Source organism: Orycteropus afer, unplaced genomic scaffold, assembly GCF_000298275.1.
Source record: "Orycteropus afer afer isolate SDZICR_OR568_19922 unplaced genomic scaffold, OryAfe1.0 scaffold00023, whole genome shotgun sequence".
Classification (NCBI taxonomy): Eukaryota; Metazoa; Chordata; class Mammalia; order Tubulidentata; family Orycteropodidae; genus Orycteropus; species Orycteropus afer.
The window spans coordinates 12,786,859-12,793,268 of record NW_006921610.1 but is presented as its reverse complement, the minus strand read 5'-3'; positions in this window follow the sequence as shown (position 1 = coordinate 12,793,268).

Below are 6,410 nucleotides of genomic sequence, written 5' to 3'. Positions count from 1 at the left end.
AAGTGACTCCTTCTTGGGTTTCTGAGGTGGTATCTCTATGGAAGTAGATTGCCCAGTCAGCCTTCTGAAGAGTGACTGTGGTCACTTTACGAGTAGTGCCTAAAGCACTTGACCGTTATCCTAAGGGCTGGCAGTTCAAACCCACCCACCAGCCACTGCTCAGAACAGTTGTGCAATCTACTTCCATAGTGATACTGCCTCAGAAACCCAAGGAGGGGTTACTTCGAGTTAGGGCTGACTCCATGGCACATAACAACACCACACACACACACACACACACACACACAGACATTAAAAACGTCTTTTGATGGTATGAAAAACTTTTTAGTAAAAAGTTGTTTAAGTTGCTCAAAACAGATTTACTATTTTCTTTTTCTCAATGAAAGGTAGGGAACATAATAGAAGTTCAACTGACAAGGACTTAAGTTTATGAAAATCTTGACTTGGGGGCCTAAGCTACAAAATGCAGATACCCTAAGGAATACAGGAGAGAGACAATAGTTGGGGGAGAGCAATAGTTTGGGAACCAAGATAACAGAGGTAAATGCAATTGTGTAGAAAATAATCGTGGGACAACTTGTCTCAAATAATGCCATGTACTCTACTGTTGAAGTTAGTTTGAATGGCATTTGTTTTGAAGGTTGAATGGTATAACATAGAAAAGTTTCATTGTATCAACTTAGCATAAGAGAAGAATAGAGTCTTTTCAGTCAAAAAGTTAGTTATTGAAGTGAAAAGTTGTGGCTGTGTAGCTAGGTGCAAAGCAAGCCTTGACATTGCTGTTGATGGAGTCACAGAGAATAGTACTAGTCAGTGTTTCTCTGGAAACTAAACAGAGGAAGGGCTGTTAACATCTGAAGTGAAGCATTTGATCAGATTTGCTTTGATTTGTGTTTCAGATACCATCACTCAGTTTAATGTATTTTAAGAGTGGCTTATACAGAAATAATAAGGAATTTTGAGTATAATTTAAAATAATTTTAAACCAACTCTATTGAGAGTGTACATCTTCAAATGCCTGCAGTGAGTGTATCAGATTCTTATTTGTTGTTTTTATTGTGATTTGGGTGAAATTTTACAGAGCAAATTGGTTTTCCATTCAACAGTTCATACACATTTTGTTTTGTGACATTGATTACAATACCACAAAGTAACAGCACTCTTTCCACTTCCTCTTTATATTATACTGTCCTTCTTTCTTTATTTATATTGTCCTTCTTTCCTATTGCTTCCTGCCTTCTGAGCTTTATCCTTGGGCAAATACTGCATTTTTGATCTCCTACAGTTTATTGTTCTAATGAATGTGTACCTCCTTGTTATTATTGTTCAACTTATAGGCCTATCATTTGGCTGAAAGTTGAACCCCAGGGGTGAGTTCACTTCCAGGCTTGAAGGGTGTCTAAGGGCTATAGTCTCAGGGGTTCTACCAGTCTCTAGCAGAACAATAAGTCTGGTCTTTTTAAATTTATTTATATATATATTTTTTATTTTGAGTTTTGTTCCACATTTTTTTTTCCCATCACTCTATCTGGGTTCTCCTATTGTGGTTCTTTTCAAAGTGGTCATCAGTGATAGCTAGGCACAGAGATTCTTAGTTTTAATGCATACTTAACTACTAAATACAATACATGCTTAACTGGTGTCCTATATTTTATCTGGTATTCCTAGCAGCACTTCTACTTTTCTATCACATGGTTCCATACTGAGATAAGCTATGATATCCTTTAAGAAGGTTTATTGGTATATTGAATCTTCCCCAAATCATTAGGAATAGTATCAGTGCTTTGAGTCTCAGTTTCCACAGGTGTTGAAATTTGGCTGTTAGATTGAAGGATGAGGAAACTCCTTAATCTAAAACTGTGATCTGTGAGTATGGGAAGGTTCAGATGTTACAAATTTGTTGTTTTTAAAGATCACTCACTCTTGTCAATCTCTGGCCAAAAATGTAGGTGATAATATGTGTAATGAATACTAAATCTTGATTAAAGAAAATCTATGGTTAAATCCAAGTCATTAAACAAAACAGAAAAGTAAACACTTTGAAATAAGAAATTAATATTTATAATGTTCATGCTTGAGGAGATAGATTTAACTAAGGAGGGGATAGTAATTGGATAAATTAAATATAAGATAATTCAAAACAGATTTATTTAGTTTGAACTTGCCATTTTGAAGGTAAAATATTATAAAATACAATTCACTAAGGTACTGCCTAAGAGAGTGACTTTCAAATGCCTTGGAAGTTGAAATCAGTTTAAGTTTACTTTTACTTGAATAGTATTACAATAATTACCAGTGCCTTCAAGATTTATCATCATGGGTTAAATAAAGTGAGGCTTTCTCTTGGAGACATATTTTAAAAGCATTAATTCAGCGTTATCCAATTTTACTCTAGTTGCTTGAGAGTCACGATGACCCCATATGTTTCAGAATAGAACTACACTCCAAACAAAAACCAAACCAAACTCATTGCTGTTGATTCGATTCGACTCATAGTGACCTCTCCTTGGGTTTGCAAGGCAGTATCACTACAAGTGGCTTGCCCAACCTTCCTTCTGAGGAGTGGCTGGTGGGTTTGAACCACCAGCCTTCTGGTTAGCAGTCAAATACCTCAGGCACTATACCACCAGAGCTCCAGATTTTAATGGCAGAATTTTTAGAAGTAGATCATCAGGCCCTTCTTCCAAGGCACCTCTGGGTGGTAAAAATTTCTAACTTCTGGATTAGCAGCCAAACATGTTAACAATTTTCACAAGCTAGGAACTCTAATATAACATTAACCCAAAGCCAAACCCATTACTGTTGAATTGATTCCTACTCATTTTGACCCTGTAGGACAGAGTTGAAATACCCACAGGGAGTTTGGGAGCTCTGGTAGCATAGTGCCTAAGGCACTTGATTGCTAACCAGAAGGCCGGCAGTTCAAACCCACTAGCCACTCCTCAGAAGGAAGGTTGGACAATCCTCTTGTAGTGATACTGCCTCGGAAACCCAAGGAAGGGTTGCTATGAGATAGGTCGATTTGACAGCACATAACAACAACAACAGGGAATTTAGAATTACATTCCTGAATAATTTATTAATTGATAAGTAGTTCGATTTTGAGTTACTAATTTACCTTAGGCTTAATTTCAAATTAGATCCTTTTTGGCCAGCCCTCCCCTGAACTATGCCTCAAAAGTGATCACTATCAATATTTATGAAATCGTAGAACTTCTAACAGTAATTTAATAAAAGTCCCTTGTTTTAAATATAAGTATAAATATAAGGCCTAAAGAGGTTAACTGAGAAAATGAAGGCATAACTAGTGGTACAATCAAAGTTTTTTGGTCTCCATCTTGTCTCTCCTCCTGTTATATTCTGCACGTTAAACTATGTCATCTTAACTACCGTAGCCACCAGCCTTCTTTCTTATGTTAGGCAATATTCATTTTCACGGAATTATGAATAGCTCTTGATTGCTAAGGTCCAAATGGGACATAATGAACAGTAAGTGCCATAAATTTTGCCACTCCCTGATGAAAATACACATGGTTGTACACAACCATAGTGCAGGCAAAGAGACTTTCAATTTCTATATGGCATATTTTCTTTGTTCAACCAAGAGTGACAAATTGATATATAATAAATAAGATCAGTGTTAGTAAGCTGTTAAGCTCTGTTGTTTCTTTATTGTCTCTTTAAAAAAAAAAAAAATCTAGGTGTTGATTTGTTACAGGAACACAAGAATGGCAAATAGTAATTAGCAAGCTGAAACTTATTCACATGTAAACAAGCTTAGGTCTGTAGTTTCATCACAAATACTGACAAAATTAATTTTTAAATATTTAACTCCCATTGACTAGATTTGTTTTTTCAGTCTCTAAAATCATCTTTCTCTTAAGAGGTGTGGTTTTCTTATTTGAGGAATTAACAGAAGCCCAAGTGGTTTTAGTTAAATATTACTATCCATCCCACTATTTCATTAAATTGTGATAATTAGTGCATAGTTATTCTGCTTTCCTTCATTAGTTACACTTGCTCATATTTCTATTTTATTCACTTATAAAATTCAAATCCACAAAACAATACCTTAGAATTATTTTCCTCCAGTTTGAGAAATTATCAGGTCATTTTTAAACACTGTGAAATATGTAACTAACTCATTTCCTGCTTTAAAATGCATCAATTGGTCTTGGAGGATCATGATGTTATTTCCAGAAGAATTTTGAAAGATTTCACCATCTTTGGTACAACATCTTTTGGTACAATCTGATCTCAAGTGGCAATCTAAACACTCAGTATATTTTTTTCTAAAAAGGCTTCCAAACGTTAATGTCTGTAAGAATCATCTGGGTACAACCAAAAACCTCATGGTATTTGGTTCCTTTGAGTCACGGTTTCATGGGACATCCTAGTTAACTGGCTTTATAGGATGTTTCTGCTCTACCTTTTAATTTGTTATATAGTACCTAGGGGCTTTAAAGCTTGCAAGTGGCTGCCCAAAGCACAGCAATTGGAATCTATTAACGTGGAGCAACAGAGGAAGAAGGAGAGCAAGGGATAGGAGGAAGATGTAGAATGTGTGGCTAATTGCCTTCTTGAACAACTGCTTCCTTTACCATGAGACCGGAACTGGATGATGTCTCGGTACCATTACTGAACATTTTGGTCAAAAATTTTATAGAAGAATGTTATCAAAAGGAGGAGAATGCAAAACAGAATTTCAAATTCTCATAGACAACAAACTTTCTGGAGCCATGGATGCTGAATGAACCCTGGGAAATATTGGCCTGAATAATCTTTAATCCGTAAGCCATTAAGTCCCCTGAAGTCGTCTTAAAACCAAACAATAGGTGCGAAGAGAGCATTGCATTATGGGAAATTGCAGTCAAAGTCTAAAAAAAAAAAAAGCTCAAGCAATAGTTTACCTTAACTAGTAAAGAATATTTGCCTTGAGCATTGCATTCTTTCAGACCTATCTTTACAGAATCAAATTAGTAGCAGCAACTCCAAAGATTAGATAGGAAATGTAGGGGGCAGTGGGTTTATGGGGCATGAACAACTCAAAAAGAAAGGTGAGAAAATTTGCACAAGTCAGATAATATAATTAATGTTACTGCATTGTACATGCAAAAACTTAAATTGATATTTGTTTTGCTGTGCATATTCTCAATAACAATAAAATATATATTTTTTTTTTTTAAAAAAAAAAGGTATCATCTGAAGAGCTTGTTAAAATGCAGGTGTCTCTTGTTGTTGTTGTTGTTGTTGTTAGGTGTCATCAAGCCTCTGACTCATAGTGACCCTAGACACAGAAGAAACACAGCCAGGCCCATGCCAGCTCTATAATCCTTGCTATACTTGAGCCCATCACCACAGCCACTGTGTCAATCCATCTCATTGAGGGTCTTCCCCTCCATTGACCCTCCACCTTACCAAGCATGACATCCTTCTTCAGGGATTGGTCCCTTCTGATAACATGACCAAAGTAGGTGACACAAAGTCTGACCATTGTAGCTTCCAAGAAGCATTCCAGCTCCACTTCCTCCAGAACAGATCTGTTAGTTCTTTTAGCAGTCCATGGTACTTTCAGCATTCTTCACCAGCACCACAATTCAAAAGCATCAATTCTTCTTCAGTCTTCCTTATTCATTATCCAGCTCTCACATGCATATGAGATGACTGAAAATCATCAAGGACTAAAGTTCTCAAGGAGACATCTTTGCTCCTCAGCACTTGAAAGAGGTCTTTTGCAGGTGACTTGCCCAGTCCTGTACATCATCTGATGTCCTGACTGCTGCTACCATTGGCATCAATTGTAGAACCTAGCAATGTGAAGTCTTTAACAACTTCAATTTTTTATCCATTTATCATGATGCTGCTTATAGGTCCAGTTGTGAGGATTTTTGTTTTCTTTATATCGAGATGTAATCCATACTGCAGACTGTATTTTTCAATCTTCATCAGTAAGTGCCTCATGTCATCCTCACTTTCAGCAAAGTTGTGTCATCAGTGTATTGCAAGTTGTTAATGATTCTTCCTCCAATCTTGATGCCACATTCTTTTTCAAATAGTCCAGCTTTTCAGGTTATTTCCTCAGCATATAGATAGAAAAAGTATGGGGAAAGGATACAATCCTGACACACTCCCTTCTTGCTTTTAAACCATGAAGTGTCCCCTTGCTCTGTTTGGCCCACAGCTTTTTGGTCTATGTACAGGTTCCTCATGAGTACAATTAAGGGTTCTGAAATTCCCATTCTTCTCAATGTTATCCAAGATTTGTTATTATCCACACTATCAAATGCTTTTTGCATAGTCAAGAAAACACAAGTAAGTTCCAGCAAGATGGTGGAGTAGGCAGAAGGACTGCACAGACCCTCTTCAACAAAGAAAAGGGAAACCAATTAACACAGACACAGAAGATAATC